This window comes from Pseudophryne corroboree, unplaced genomic scaffold (genome assembly GCF_028390025.1).
Source record: "Pseudophryne corroboree isolate aPseCor3 unplaced genomic scaffold, aPseCor3.hap2 scaffold_237, whole genome shotgun sequence".
Lineage (NCBI taxonomy): Eukaryota > Metazoa > Chordata > Amphibia > Anura > Myobatrachidae > Pseudophryne > Pseudophryne corroboree.
The window spans coordinates 790,718-805,722 of NW_026969024.1; the positions used below are offsets into that span (position 1 = coordinate 790,718).

Consider the following 15,005-nt stretch of genomic DNA (forward strand, 5'->3'; position numbering starts at 1 on the left):
CAAATCATACTTATTTTGCATAGGAGATACCATTGTTATGAAGATTGTTCTCCCAGGGTGCGGTTCATTCATTGCACTCTGGGTATGCTGACCCCTGTGATTTCCCCAAATGTGGGAAACTCGACTGCATTATTTGTGGTAGTGGTGGACTGTGTTTGTGCTTTCCTCTGGTCAGCTCTGGTAAAAGTCAGATTTCTTTGTCTCAGATCTTCCTCTAGCCTTGTTCTTCTTTCGAGAGTTCCTTTGTGCTGCCTCAGTTGGATCTCCTTCACTTGACAGGGGGGTGCCCGAGCAGCGACCCTCCCCAGCTCTAGCCCAACTCCTACTTACCTGCCAGGTGAGATACTATGATCATGAAGGTGCTTCTCCCAGGGCAAGGCTCACCCATTGCACTCTGGGTGTGCTGCTCCTGCGATTTCCCCAAATGTGGGAAACTTGACTGCATAATTTGTGTTTCCCCTGGTCAGGTCTCGTATAATTCAGATCTCTTTGTCTCAGGTCTCTCTCCAGCCTAGTTTGCTGTCTGTTTCCACTTCTCTTTTCTTCAGCAGCTCCCTTCTATGCCCTTGCGCACTATCCTGACTTCTCCTCCTTTCTGCTTACTTTGTGCCTTCCAACGCACAATGCGAACTACAGGTAGTGCTGCAGGGCCCACAACCTTTTACTTGCCTTACAGAGCAGCTCTGGAGCTGTTACAGTGCCCAGCTGCTGCAAGAAATCAGCTTGAATGCTTCAGGGGCTGGGGCATAGCCAACATGAGCCCCACACCGAAGGAGGGTGGAGGTGTTTAATGCAAACTAGGGGTCAGCCAAGTGCCGCAAAAGGCCACCATGCCCTGCACGCCCCTTTTCTCTTTTCATATGCAGACGAGGGTTGAAGCCAACTTTGACCCACTGCTTGGATGACATCACCATATGCAAATCTATCTGCTGCAGGCCTTCCCCCAGGAATGCTTGCACTAGTTGTTGCATTTGGTTTGTTGTTTGGGGGTGCTTCAGTATTAGGCAGCCTTCTGCCCTCCCATGTTCATCTGAAAATATGTGTTCTCCCTGCAGTTGTTGTCCCCAGATGAGAGTTCCCTTGTGCTGCCTCAGTTGAATCTCCTTTACTTGACAGAGATGTGCCTGAGCAGCGGCCCTCCCCAGCCATATCCCAAATCATACTTATTTTGCATAGGAGATACCATTGTTATGAAGATTGTTCTCCCAGGGTGCGGTTCATTCATTGCACTCTGGGTATGCTGACCCCTGTGATTTCCCCAAATGTGGGAAACTCGACTGCATTATTTGTGGTAGTGGTGGACTGTGTTTGTGCTTTCCTCTGGTCAGCTCTGGTAAAAGTCAGATTTCTTTGTCTCAGATCTTCCTCTAGCCTTGTTCTTCTTTCGAGAGTTCCTTTGTGCTGCCTCAGTTGGATCTCCTTCACTTGACAGGGGGGTGTCCGAGCAGCGACCCTCCCCAGCTCTAGCCCAACTCCTACTTACCTGCCAGGTGAGATACTATGATCATGAAGGTGCTTCTCCCAGGGCAAGGCTCACCCATTGCACTCTGGGTGTGCTGCCCCTGCAATTTCCCCAAATGTGGGAAACTTGACTGCATAATTTGTGTTTCCCCTGGTCGGCTCTCGTATAATTCAGATCTCTTTGTCTCAGGTCTCTCTCCAGCCTAGTTTGCTGTCTGTTTCCACTTCTCTTTTCTTGAGCCCCTCCCTTCTATACCCTTGTGCACTATCCTGACTTCTCCTCCCGTCTGCTTACTTTGTGCCTTCCAATGCACAATGCAAACTACAGGTAGTGCTGCAGGGCCCACACCCTTTTACTTGCCTTACAGAGCAGTTTTGGAGCTGTTACAGTGCCCAGCTGCTGCAAGAAATCAGCTTGAATGCTTCATGGGATGGGGCATGGCCAACATGAGCCCCACACCAAAGGAGGGTGGGGGTGTTTAATGCGATCTAGGGGTCATCCAAGCGCCGCAAAAGGCCGCCATGCCCTGCACGCCCCTTTTCTCTTTTCATATGCAGATGAGGGTTGAAGCCAACTTTGACCCACTGCTTGGATAACATCACCATATGCAAATCCATCTGCTGCAGGCCTTCCCCCAGGAATGCTTGCACTAGTTGTTGCATTTGGTTTGTTGTTTGGGGGTGCTTAAGTATTAGGCAGCCTTCTGCCCTCCCATGTTCATCTGAAAATATGTGTTCTCCCTGCAGTTGTTGTCCCCAGATGAGAGTTCCCTTGTGCTGCCTCAGTTGAATTAACTTTACTTGACAGAGATGTGCCTGAGCAGCGGCCCTCCCCAGCCCTATCCCAAATCATACTTATTTTGCATAGGAGACACCATGGTCATGAAGATTGTTCACCCAGGGTGAGGTTCATTCATTGCATTCTGGGTATGCTGACCCCTGTGATTTCCCCAAATGTGGGAAACTCGCCTGCATTATTTGTGGTAGTGGGGGACTGTGTTTGTGTTTTCCGCTGGTCAGCTCTGGTAAAAGTCAGATTTCTTTGTCTCAGATCTTCCTCTAGCCTTGTTCTTCTTTCGAGAGTTCCATTGTGCTGCCTCAGTTGGATCTCCTTCACTTGACAGGGGGGTGCCCGAGCAGCGACCCTCCCCAGCTCTAGCCCAACTCCTACTTACCTGCCAGGTGAGATACTATGATCTTGAAGGTGCTTCTCCCAGGGCAAGGCTCACCCATTGCACTCTGGCTGTGCTGCCCCTGCGATTTCCCCAAATGTGGGAAACTTGACTGCATAATTTGTGTTTCCCCTGGTCGGCTCTCGTATAATTCAGATCTCTTTGTCTCAGGTCTCTCTCCAGCCTAGTTTGCTGTCTGTTTCCACTTCTCTTTTCTTGAGCCGCTCCCTTCTATGCCCTTGCGCACTATCCTGACTTCTCCCGTCTGATTACTTTGTGCCTTCCAACGCACAATGCGAACTACAGGTAGTGCTGCAGAGCCCACACCCTTTTATTTGCCTTACAGAGCAGCTCTGGAGCTGTTACAGTGCCCAGCTGCTGCAAGAAATCAGCTTGAATGCTTCAGGGGCTGGGGCATAGTCAACATGAGCCCCACACCGAAGGAGGGTGGAGGTGTTTAATGCGAACTAGGGGTCATCCAAGCGCCGCAAAAGGCCGCCATGCCCTGCATAACCCTTTTCTCTTTTCATATGCAGATGAGGGTTCCAGCCAACTTTGGCCCACTGCTTGGATGACATCACCGTATGCAAATTCGTCTCCTGCAGACCTTCCCCCAGGAATGCTTGTACTAGTTATTGCATATGGTTTGATATTTGATGGTGCTTCAGTATTAGGCAGCCTTCCGCCCTCCCATGTTCATCTGAAAAGATGTGGTCTCCCTGCAGTTGTTGTCCCCAGACGAGAGTTCCCTTGTGCTTCCTCAGTTGAATCTCCTTAACTTGACGGGGGAGGGGCTGCCCGAGCAGCCACCCTCCCCAGCCCTATCCCAACTCATACTTATTTTGCATATGAGATCTCTATATCATGAAGATTGTTCTCACAGGGTGAGGTTCATCCATTATATTTTAAAATAGGAAGGTTCAAATTACATATTTGAATTGCATCTATGTGCTGAATTCAAATGTCCCCCCCCCTTCCTTTCTCAATTGTGCCCGTCAGCAGCTATTCTAAGGTTGCTGCCAATGGGTGTGACACATTAATTTCTTCTGTGGGGTACACTGGACTCCACAAGGATTCACATTGGGGTGTAGAGTAGGATCTTGATCTGAGGCACCAACCGGCTCAAAGCTTTTGACTGTTCCCAAGATGCTCAGCGCATTCTCCTCTATAACCCCGCTTCCATGAACAGGGAGCTCAGTTTGTAGTTGTTGCCTTCAGTAGCAGGCCACTTAACAGGGGCCTGCCTCAAGCAGCCTATTCTTAGCTATTAATTTTGACAAGAAAAGAAGAACTTTTTTTATGAGAATCTACAAGGGCTGCAGCAGGCTAGGTCTAATAGACATCTTTACTGCAGCTTCATCACTCCCAGCGGCACTGTATACTCCCGTGCCCTGGTTGCTGGGTCACTGCAGCGGAGGCTCCGGTTTCTTCCTAAGGTCAGTCACACACAATGTAACACCCCGGTATAACAAGTGTGTAAACTATGTGGAACAGGTCAGGGATACCTTGATGGACTATTCCTCCTTCAGCAGCAGCTCTTCTCTATTCCTGGCAGAGAGGCAAGGTTTCCCCAGACACAAAGAAAGGCAGGCAGGGCTTTGTATGAAAGAATAAATGGTTTACCACATAACTCAGAAAAGGAACTGATTACAGTAGGGAAGGGAAAGATTTGATTCAAGCAACTTAAACACAGACACCATATACACTTTAAGTCATTACACAAATGGTAATATAACTAAATCTGAGATTAATACTATGTTGCTTAGTAATAGAAATCAACTTATGCAGACAATATTTAAGTCCCAGATAACATTGGTGTCACTGCAGGGAGTCTCTATGTGCACGTTGGGGCCCGGTTATGTTGTTACATAGTTATATGCAGCTATTGTCTCCTTTAGCTGTGAACAAAATATTGTAGCTCTGTGTAGTAAAGATGATTGTTTAAAACAAACTGGAGCTGCTTCCCATGTAAATCGCTGCATAGGTATAGTAAATATAGGATAATGTCCTTTGCAGTGGAGTAGGTTTCAGTATAAATATGGATTTATCTCACCCAGTCAATAGATGTTTCTGAGGCAGTTTCCCCTCAGATGTAGGCCAGTCAGCATTGGTATAAAGGCTTTATACTCTCCTGTCTCTGACACTTGCTGTGCACTCTCTTGGCTGAGAGTGTCATGGCGTTCTTACTTGTTAATTGCTGCACTTCCACTGCTGTATTTTGCACTACTGCTTACTCTCTCATGCAATTTTCAGCTTATTTGTCTCCCCTCTCTCAGCTGCTCATCTCTGCGTAATGGCGTCGCCAGCTCTTTCCTCACCATGGCTCCAACTGACTTCTCAAACTGCTGTTCAATTTTCTTTTAAATAAACTTTATTTAAAATGGCACAGGCAACTACACTGTTGTCAAAAATGTCCTTGTTGTTATGGGATATCACACGTGCCCCCCCCCCCCAAAACATGCGTGTCCTCACGCATTTTGGTTTTATCCCTATATAAACTTCTCACTATATCCAGTCACATTCATTAGTGAACACAGATTATGTCTGAAACATTAACATTTATCAACATTTTTAACATCAGTATCTGATAGGTATAATTCCTTTTGTGCTATAGTACATTAACACATGCTCCTGGAGCAATCGGTTGAAATCTGGACAGTATATGGTCTTGAAAAGTTTGTCTAGGAAACCTCAACCCCCCTGCCATGGATGAGTATTGAACTCTTTCTAAACTGTCTTTGGGACATGCTGTACAAAACTGCAGCTGACTATGGTGGTTTTCTGTTTTGCAAGCCCTAGTCTTCTTGCCTCCTTGTCGGTGACAAACCACCTTAGTCTGCTGTAAATACATTTTATGAGCCTCTTCCATTCCATCTTGGGATTCAGTATCACAGCTGGTTTGGGACAATGGATTCTGGAGAGAAAGAGGCAGCAAGGTTCTTCTTACAGAACAGGTTGGACAGTTTCGGCACCATCTCTTGATGTCTTCCCTCATTTCAACCCAAAAGAACTTTTTCCAGATGCTTGTTTCCATCCTTTTGCACCCAGGGTGACCTGACTTGTCGTGATATTCTTCAAGCACATAACAAGCACTTTGTCTTGGAATTACAAGTTGACTGATCCTATAATGAGTATTAGGATCCACACTACATCGAACCAACTGTCCTTTCTCTTCAAACAGCCTTTCTCGCTGTCTCAACAACTTCAGGAGTTCTGGCGAGGATTCTTGCCTTTGTCGCTTGGTCAGGTATTTCCCAATCTTCAGTAAGGCTTTGAGGTGTCTTATCATCTGACTTTTATCTTGCAGGTGGTCAAAACTGGTTCCTTGAATAGGTTGCTCACAGTTTCTAGAACTGGATGCTATATTATTCATGCCTAACATTGAAGCATTCTTTCGGATAATCTGGACACTGGAGATGGGCATTTCTATCATTATTTGGCTAGCCTTATTTTTTTCATGTTCCTCTCTTGCAGATAATTCTGTTATCATTCTTCCCTTTTGTTTGGCTATCCCAGGTTGAAGGCCTTGTTTCTCCTGGAGCTTGTCAGTTTGAAACTCTCCTTGGAGTGCTGCTACGAGCTCCTCACAGCAGTTCCGCAACACATTCATGCCCACTATCACTGGAGGCAATCCATCATCTTGGGCAGTGGTGATGATGAAGCCTTGCTGTGGTAGCACTGTTCGTCCGATTTGAATTTCAGCTTCCGAGTATCCTTTGCAAGGGATGCAGTGCCCATTGCTTGCAATCGGGTTTATCAATGTGGAAGTTGACGGAAACCTCTGTTCCTCAGTCCAATGCTGCTCAAACTGTGTTGCTTGTATTGTGGTCACTTGTGATCCAGTGTCTAAGAGAGCGGGCATTGAGACTCCATTGATGCAAACTTGAACCACCGGGCTTTGGCTAACATAACGGGTTAACCACATGAATTTGGAGTTTAAATGATCTGGCTGCTCAAATTCTCTCTTAATTTGTCCGCTTCCTTCACAGCTTTGAAAAATGGGTCGCCTTTGGGAGGCAAAGTGGTTGGAAAAAAGTGTCTCCCTGTTTCTATGTAGGTCCCATTGGGAACTGTTCAGTGGTCTCCTCTCCTGGCACCATTCCATTTCTTCATGGAGCAGTGCCTGCTGTCTCTTCAGAATCTGCAGGTCTCTGCGCATCTCTGTCACACCACGTGTCAGTTCAGCCAGCAGACTTCGTAACTCACTAGAAGAGTCAAATATGCATGTCTTTGAACATGGCACTGTCACTCCTTTTACTGTAGGTGGGTAAGTAGCTCCTTTAAAACTTGACTCCTGGGCATCAGAATTCTCTTGATACCGTGGCATCTCTGGAATAGACTCTTGTGGAACAGCCCCTGAAGTAAGACTGGAGCCTAGAACTTTAATCGCAGCCTCTTTAAAATCCAGGAATGTGCTTCCAGGCTTCTGCAATCTCAATAGTCGCAGCTGAGTTTTACAAATTCGCCCCTTGCACCTTCAGTGAACTGGTCCAATAACATTTTCTCTTTGTCATGCACTTGCTCAGGGTCTGCTTGCTGAACATCTCTGAGTGCTTCCTGCAAGCTGAGGGCATAGCCCCGTAGTGACTCTCCTGGTTGTTGCTTTCGAGCAAAGAAGTGCATTTTAAGTTCTGACACTGTCCTTGTGTCAAATGTGGTAGCAAGCCTGTTGAGGATCTGGTCCACAGTCTTCTTCTCTTCAGTAGGCCAGGAAGTAACCTCTCTAAGTGCAAGCCCTTTCAACTGTTCCATCAAGATCTCCACCTTTTGCTGCTCTTTCAGCGGGTACAGACGAAACAAAGACTGCAGTAGTATCCTCATCAGTTTATTTTTGTCAATTACCATTTTAATAATCGGGTAAAGAAAATTAAGTGGATTTTTGAAAGAAAACAATACTGTCAATATACTATTAAAACAAATTAAAATGGTAAAAGTTATTGTACTTTAAGTAAAAATAAAAGAGCAAAAATATCAATCCCAGTTTTGGATTACTTTAATTAACAAAAAAAAATGCATATAGCAGAGGATAGTTTCAATCTGCCTACCTCTGGGCTATGGACCCAGCATGCTTCCATTACAGTACTCTGCTGCACATGTAATTGCAAGAGATCCTGAAGCACTCACTCATCATGGGAAAGTACCAATGTGTTTCTTCATTGGTTGATGGAAGAAACATCTTACAAAAACTCTCCAGATTATTGACTATTTAAAGTTTTTCTTGGAAACGTTCTAGATGAATGCTTATCAGCCTTTGTCAGTATGTACTTTTGCAAAGTGTCGCTGTGGCGCAATCAGTTAGTGTGTACGGCTATTAACCAAAAGGTTGGTGGTTCAATCCCACCCAGGGACGTAATTGACCTTGTTATCAGATTTTGGTGATCTTTAAGTAGACAAGTCAAAATTTCAAAAACCCCTGTTATGGTGTTGGGTACCTGGCCTTCTCTGATGTAATCAGAGTTAGATTTGATTCAGTGATTTTATAAAAACAGCTAGGAAGCACAATTTAGCAGTGGTTTGCAGAGAAAAAGAAATATGCTGGCAAAAAAATCCAATTGAGTGATTAAACAGCTCTTCATTTTCTGGCTTTACTTTTATGCTAACAAATTTGTACTCTGAAAAGTGTCCACAAAGCCAAATATCTGATTAACATCTTTGTAGGAATGGTTTTTCACCTATTACTAAATTAAACTTGCTTCATTGGAAAGGCAGCAAGATGCATCCTCATTTCAATATCTACTGAAATAATACAGGTTGACACCAGGAAACATTAACGCCACTGCATCCTTGCTGCTTTCTCATGTGGAAGTCTGTTTAATGTGAAAACAAGGTGATATCTAATTAGCACACAGGTAAGGAATTAAGAAAATCTTTATTTAAGGGTGAAGATGTTTCTCACAAAATCGTTGCCCCAATGCATCATTGAAATTCAAGCTGGAAAGATGATTTTAATACATCACTTGTACATTTTGTATTGCTCTTCTGGTGACAATGTAGTTTGTTTTTGTCAATTACCATTTTAATAATCGGGTAAAGAAAATTAAGTGGATTTTTGAAAGAAAACAATACTGTCAATATACTATTAAAACAAATTAAAATGGTAAAAGTTATTGTACTTTAAGTAAAAATAAAAGCTAAAATATCAATCCCAGTTTTGGATTACTTTAATTAACAAAAAAAAATGCATATAGCAGAGGATAGTTTCAATCTGCCTACCTCTGGGTTATGGACCCAGCATGCTTCCATTACAGTACTCTGCTGCACATGTAAGTGCAAGAGATCCTGAAGCACTCACTCATCATGGGAAAGTACCAATGTGTTTCTTCATTGGTTGATGGAAGAAACATCTTACAAAAACTCTCCACATTATTGACTTTTTAAAATGTTTCTAGGAATCGTTCTAGATGAATGCTTATTAGCCTTTGTCAGTATGGACTTTTGCAAAGTGTTGCTGTGGCGCAATCAGTTACTGTGTAAGGCTAATAACCAAAAGGTTGGTGGTTCAATCCCACCCAGGGACGTAATTGACCTTGTTATCAGATTTTGGTGATCTTTATGTAGACAAGTCAAAATTTCAAACCCCCTCTTATGGTGTAGGGTACCTGGCCTTCTCTGATGTAATCAGAGTTAGATTTGATTCAGTGATTTTATAAAAACAGCTAGGAAGCACAATTTAGCAGTGGGTTGCAGAGAAAAAGAAATATGCTGGCAAAAAAATCCAATTGAGTGATTAAACAGCTCTTCATTTTCTGGCTTTATTTTTATGCTAACAAATTTGTTCTCTGAAAAGTGTCCACAAAGCCAAGTTTCTGATTAACACCTTTGTAGGGATGGTTTTTCACCTATTACTAAATTAAACTTGCTTCATTGGAAAGGCTGCAAGATGCATCCTCATTTGAATATCTACTGAAATAATACAGGTTGACACCAGGAAACATTAACGCCACTGCATCCTTGCTGCTTTCTCATGTGGAAGTCTGTTTAATGTGAAAACAAGGTGATATCTAATTAGCACACAGGTAAGGAATTAAGAAAATCTTTATTTAAGGGTGAAGATGTTTCTCACAAAATCGTTGCCCCAATGCATCATTGAAATTCAAGCTGGAAAGATTATTTTAATATATCACTTGTACATTTTGTATTGCTCTTCTGGTGACAATGTAGTTTGTTTTTGTCAATTACCATTTTAATAATCGGGTAAAGAAAATTAAGTGGATTTTTGAAAGAAAACAATACTGTCAATATATTATTAAAACAAATGAAAATGGTAAAAGTTATTGTACTTTAAGTAAAAATAAAAGAGCAAAAATATCAATCCCAGTTTTGGATTACTTTAATTAACAAAAAAAAACGCATATAGCAGAGGATAGTTTCAATCTGCCTACCTCTGGGCTATGGACCCAGCATGCTTCCATTACAGTACTCTGCTGCACATGTAATTGCAAGAGATCCTGAAGTACTCACTCATCATGGGAAAGTACCAATGTGTTTCTTCATTGGTTGATGGAAGAAACATCTTACAAAAACTCTCCAGATTATTGACTACTTAAAGTTTTTCTAGGAAACGTTCTAGATGAATGCTTATTAGCCTTTGTCAGTATGTACTTTTGCAAAGTGTCGCTGTGGCGCAATCAGTTAGTGTGTACGGCTATTAACCAAAAGGTTGGTGGTTCAATCCCACCCAGGGATGTAATTGACCTTGTTATCAGATTTTGGTGATCTTTAAGTAGACAAGTCAAAATTTCAAAAACCCCTGTTATGGTGTTGGGTACCTGGCCTTCTCTGATGTAATCAGAGTTAGATTTGATTCAGTGATTTTATAAAAACAGCTAGGAAGCACAATTTAGCAGTGGTTTGCAGAGAAAAAGAAATATGCTGGCAAAAAAATCCAATTGAGTGATTAAACAGCTCTTCATTTTCTGGCTTTATTTTTATGCTAACAAATTTGTTCTCTGAAAAGTGTCCACAAAGCCAAGTATCTGATTAACATCTTTGTAGGGATGGTTTTTCACCTATTACTAAATTAAACTTGCTTCATTGGAAAGGCAGCAAGATGCATCCTCATTTCAATATCTACTGAAATAATACAGGTTGACACCAGGAAACATTAACGCCACTGCATCCTTGCTGCTTTCTCATGTGGAAGTCTGTTTAATGTGAAAACAAGGTGATATCTAATTAGCACACAGGTAAGGAATTAAGAAAATCTTTATTTAAGGGTGAAGATGTTTCTCACAAAATCGTTGCCCCAATGCATCATTGAAATTCAAGCTGGAAAGATGATTTTAATATATCACTTGTACATTTTGTATTGCTCTTCTGGTGACAATGTAGTTTGTTTTTGTCAATTACCATTTTAATAATAGGGTAAAGAAAATTAAGTGGATTTTTGAAAGAAAACAATACTGTCAATATACTATTAAAACAAATTAAAATGGTAAAAGTTATTGTACTTTAAGTAAAAATAAAAGAGCAAAAATATCAATCCCAGTTTTGGATTACTTTAATTAACAAAAAAAAATGCATATAGCAGAGGATAGTTTCAATCTGCCTACCTCTGGGTTAAGGGGCCCAGCATGCTTCCATTGCAGTACTCTGCTGCACATGTAAGTGCAAGAGAACCTGAAGCACTCACTCATCATGGGAAAGTACCAATGCGTTTCTTCATTGGTTGATGGAAGAAACATCTTACAAAAACTCTCCAGATTATTGACTTTTTAAAGTTTTCTAGGAAACGTTCTAGATGAATGCTTATTAGCCTTTGTCAGTATGTACTTTTGCAAAGTGTCTCTGTGGTGCAATCGGTTAGTGTGTTTGGTTATTAACCAAAGGGTTGGTGGTTCAATCCCACCCAGGGATGTTATTGACCTTGTCATCAGATTTTGGTGATCTTTAAGTAGACAAGTCAAAATTTCAAACCCCCTCTTATGGTGTAGGGTACCTGGCCTACTCTGATGTAATCAGAGTTAGATTTGATTAAGTGATTTTATCAAAAAACAGCTAGGAAGCACAATTTAGCAGTGGTTTGCAGAGAAAATGAAATATGCTGGCAGAAAAATCCAATTGAGTGATTAAACAGCTCTTCATTTTCTGGCTTTATTTTTATGCTAACTAATTTGTTCTCTGAAAAGTGTCCACAAAGCCAAGTATCGGATTAACATCTTTGTAGGGATGGTTTTTCACCTATTACTAAATTAAACTTGCTTCATTGGAAAGGCAGCAAGATGCATCCTCATTTCAATATCTACTGAAATAATACAGGTTGACACCAGGAAACATTAACGCCACTGCATCCTTGCTGCTTTCTCATGTGGAAGTCTGTTTAATGTGAAAACAAGGTGATATCTAATTAGCACACAGGTAAGGAATTAAGAAAATCTTTATTTAAGGGTAAGATGTTTCTCACAAAATCGTTGCCCCAATGCATCATTGAGATTCAAGCTGGAAAGATGATTTTAATATATCATTTGTACATTTTGTATTGCTCTTCTGGTGACAATGTAGTTTGTTTTTGTCAATTACCATTTTAATAATCGGGTAAAGAAAATTAATTGGATTTTTGAAAGAAAACAATACTGTCAATATACTATTAAAACAAATTAAAATGGTAAAAGTTATTGTACTTTAAGTAAAAATAAAAGAGCAAAAATATCAATCCCAGTTTTGGATTACTTTAATTAACAAAAAAAAATGCATATAGCAGAGGATAGTTTCAATCTGCCTACCTCTGGGTTATGGACCCAGCATGCTTCCATTACAGTACTCTGCTGCACATGTAAGTGCAAGAGATCCTGAAGCACTCACTCATCATGGGAAAGTACCAATGTGTTTCTTCATTGGTTGATGGAAGAAACATCTTACAAAAACTCTCCACATTATTGACTTTTTAAAATGTTTCTAGGAATCGTTCTAGATGAATGCTTATTAGCCTTTGTCAGTATGGACTTTTGCAAAGTGTTGCTGTGGCGCAATCAGTTACTGTGTAAGGCTATTAACCAAAAGGTTGGTGGTTCAATCCCACCCAGGGACGTAATTGACCTTGTTATCAGATTTTGGTGATCTTTATGTAGACAAGTCAAAATTTCAAACCCCCTCTTATGGTGTAGGGTACCTGGCCTTCTCTGATGTAATCAGAGTTAGATTTGATTCAGTGATTTTATAAAAACAGCTAGGAAGCACAATTTAGCAGTGGGTTGCAGAGAAAAAGAAATATGCTGGCAAAAAAATCCAATTGAGTGATTAAACAGCTCTTCATTTTCTGGCTTTATTTTTATGCTAACAAATTTGTTCTCTGAAAAGTGTCCACAAAGCCAAGTTTCTGATTAACACCTTTGTAGGGATGGTTTTTCACCTATTACTAAATTAAACTTGCTTCATTGGAAAGGCAGCAAGATGCATCCTCATTTGAATATCTACTGAAATAATACAGGTTGACACCAGGAAACATTAACGCCACTGCATCCTTGCTGCTTTCTCATGTGGAAGTCTGTTTAATGTGAAAACAAGGTGATATCTAATTAGCACACAGGTAAGGAATTAAGAAAATCTTTATTTAAGGGTGAAGATGTTTCTCACAAAATCGTTGCCCCAATGCATCATTGAAATTCAAGCTGGAAAGATGATTTTAATATATCACTTGTACATTTTGTATTGCTCTTCTGGTGACAATGTAGTTTGTTTTTGTCAATTACCATTTTAATAATCGGGTAAAGAAAATTAAGTGGATTTTTGAAAGAAAACAATACTGTCAATATACTATTAAAACAAATGAAAATGGTAAAAGTTATTGTACTTTAAGTAAAAATAAAAGAGCAAAAATATCAATCCCAGTTTTGGATTACTTTAATTAACAAAAAAAAACGCATATAGCAGAGGATAGTTTCAATCTGCCTACCTCTGGGCTATGGACCCAGCATGCTTCCATTACAGTACTCTGCTGCACATGTAATTGCAAGAGATCCTGAAGTACTCACTCATCATGGGAAAGTACCAATGTGTTTCTTCATTGGTTGATGGAAGAAACATCTTACAAAAACTCTCCAGATTATTGACTACTTAAAGTTTTTCTAGGAAACGTTCTAGATGAATGCTTATTAGCCTTTGTCAGTATGTACTTTTGCAAAGTGTCACTGTGGCGCAATCAGTTAGTGTGTACGGCTATTAACCAAAAGGTTGGTGGTTCAATCCCACCCAGGGATGTAATTGACCTTGTTATCAGATTTTGGTGATCTTTAAGTAGACAAGTCAAAATTTCAAAAACCCCTGTTATGGTGTAGGGTACCTGGCCTTCTCTGATGTAATCAGAGTTAGATTTGATTCAGTGATTTTATAAAAACAGCTAGGAAGCACAATTTAGCAGTGGTTTGCAGAGAAAAAGAAATATGCTGGCAAAAAAATCCAATTGAGTGATTAAACAGCTCTTCATTTTCTGGCTTTATTTTTATGCTAACAAATTTGTTCTCTGAAAAGTGTCCACAAAGCCAAGTATCTGATTAACATCTTTGTAGGGATGGTTTTTCACCTATTACTAAATTAAACTTGCTTCATTGGAAAGGCAGCAAGATGCATCCTCATTTCAATATCTACTGAAATAATACAGGTTGACACCAGGAAACATTAACGCCACTGCATCCTTGCTGCTTTCTCATGTGGAAGTCTGTTTAATGTGAAAACAAGGTGATATCTAATTAGCACACAGGTAAGGAATTAAGAAAATCTTTATTTAAGGGTGAAGATGTTTCTCACAAAATCGTTGCCCCAATGCATCATTGAAATTCAAGCTGGAAAGATGATTTTAATATATCACTTGTACATTTTGTATTGCTCTTCTGGTGACAATGTAGTTTGTTTTTGTCAATTACCATTTTAATAATCGGGTAAAGAAAATTAATTGGATTTTTGAAAGAAAACAATACTGTCAATATACTATTAAAACAAATTAAAATGGTAAAAGTTATTGTACTTTAAGTAAAAATAAAAGAGCAAAAATATCAATCCCAGTTTTGGATTACTTTAATTAACAAAAAAAAATGCATATAGCAGAGGATAGTTTCAATCTGCCTACCTCTGGGTTATGGACCCAGCATGCTTCCATTACAGTACTCTGCTGCACATGTAAGTGCAAGAGATCCTGAAGCACTCACTCATCATGGGAAAGTACCAATGTGTTTCTTCATTGGTTGATGGAAGAAACATCTTACAAAAACTCTCCACATTATTGACTTTTTAAAATGTTTCTAGGAATCGTTCTAGATGAATGCTTATTAGCCTTTGTCAGTATGGACTTTTGCAAAGTGTTGCTGTGGCGCAATCAGTTACTGTGTAAGGCTATTAACCAAAAGGTTGGTGGTTCAATCCCACCCAGGGACGTAATTG

General features: G+C 40.6%; 6 non-coding genes across 6 annotated transcripts; all 6 read left to right on the forward strand.

Annotated features, from left to right (window-relative positions):
• The first annotated feature begins 6 nt into the window (after positions 1–6).
• LOC135010648 (U1 spliceosomal RNA) lies at positions 7–170 on the forward strand. The gene has a single exon (XR_010209943.1). It is a non-coding gene; the product is annotated as a U1 spliceosomal RNA (small nuclear RNA).
• Positions 171–322: 152 nt separating this feature from the next.
• LOC135010753 (U1 spliceosomal RNA) lies at positions 323–485 on the forward strand. Its single transcript, XR_010210046.1, has one exon. It is a non-coding gene; the product is annotated as a U1 spliceosomal RNA (small nuclear RNA).
• A 674-nt stretch (positions 486–1,159) lies between these two features.
• Positions 1,160–1,323, forward strand: LOC135010649 (U1 spliceosomal RNA). Its single transcript, XR_010209944.1, has one exon. It is a non-coding gene; the product is annotated as a U1 spliceosomal RNA (small nuclear RNA).
• A 152-nt stretch (positions 1,324–1,475) lies between these two features.
• LOC135010727 (U1 spliceosomal RNA) lies at positions 1,476–1,638 on the forward strand. The gene has a single exon (XR_010210021.1). It is a non-coding gene; the product is annotated as a U1 spliceosomal RNA (small nuclear RNA).
• A 674-nt stretch (positions 1,639–2,312) lies between these two features.
• On the forward strand, positions 2,313–2,476 carry LOC135010694 (U1 spliceosomal RNA). Its single transcript, XR_010209989.1, has one exon. It is a non-coding gene; the product is annotated as a U1 spliceosomal RNA (small nuclear RNA).
• A 152-nt stretch (positions 2,477–2,628) lies between these two features.
• On the forward strand, positions 2,629–2,791 carry LOC135010829 (U1 spliceosomal RNA). Its single transcript, XR_010210114.1, has one exon. It is a non-coding gene; the product is annotated as a U1 spliceosomal RNA (small nuclear RNA).
• Positions 2,792–15,005: the final 12,214 nt, after the last annotated feature.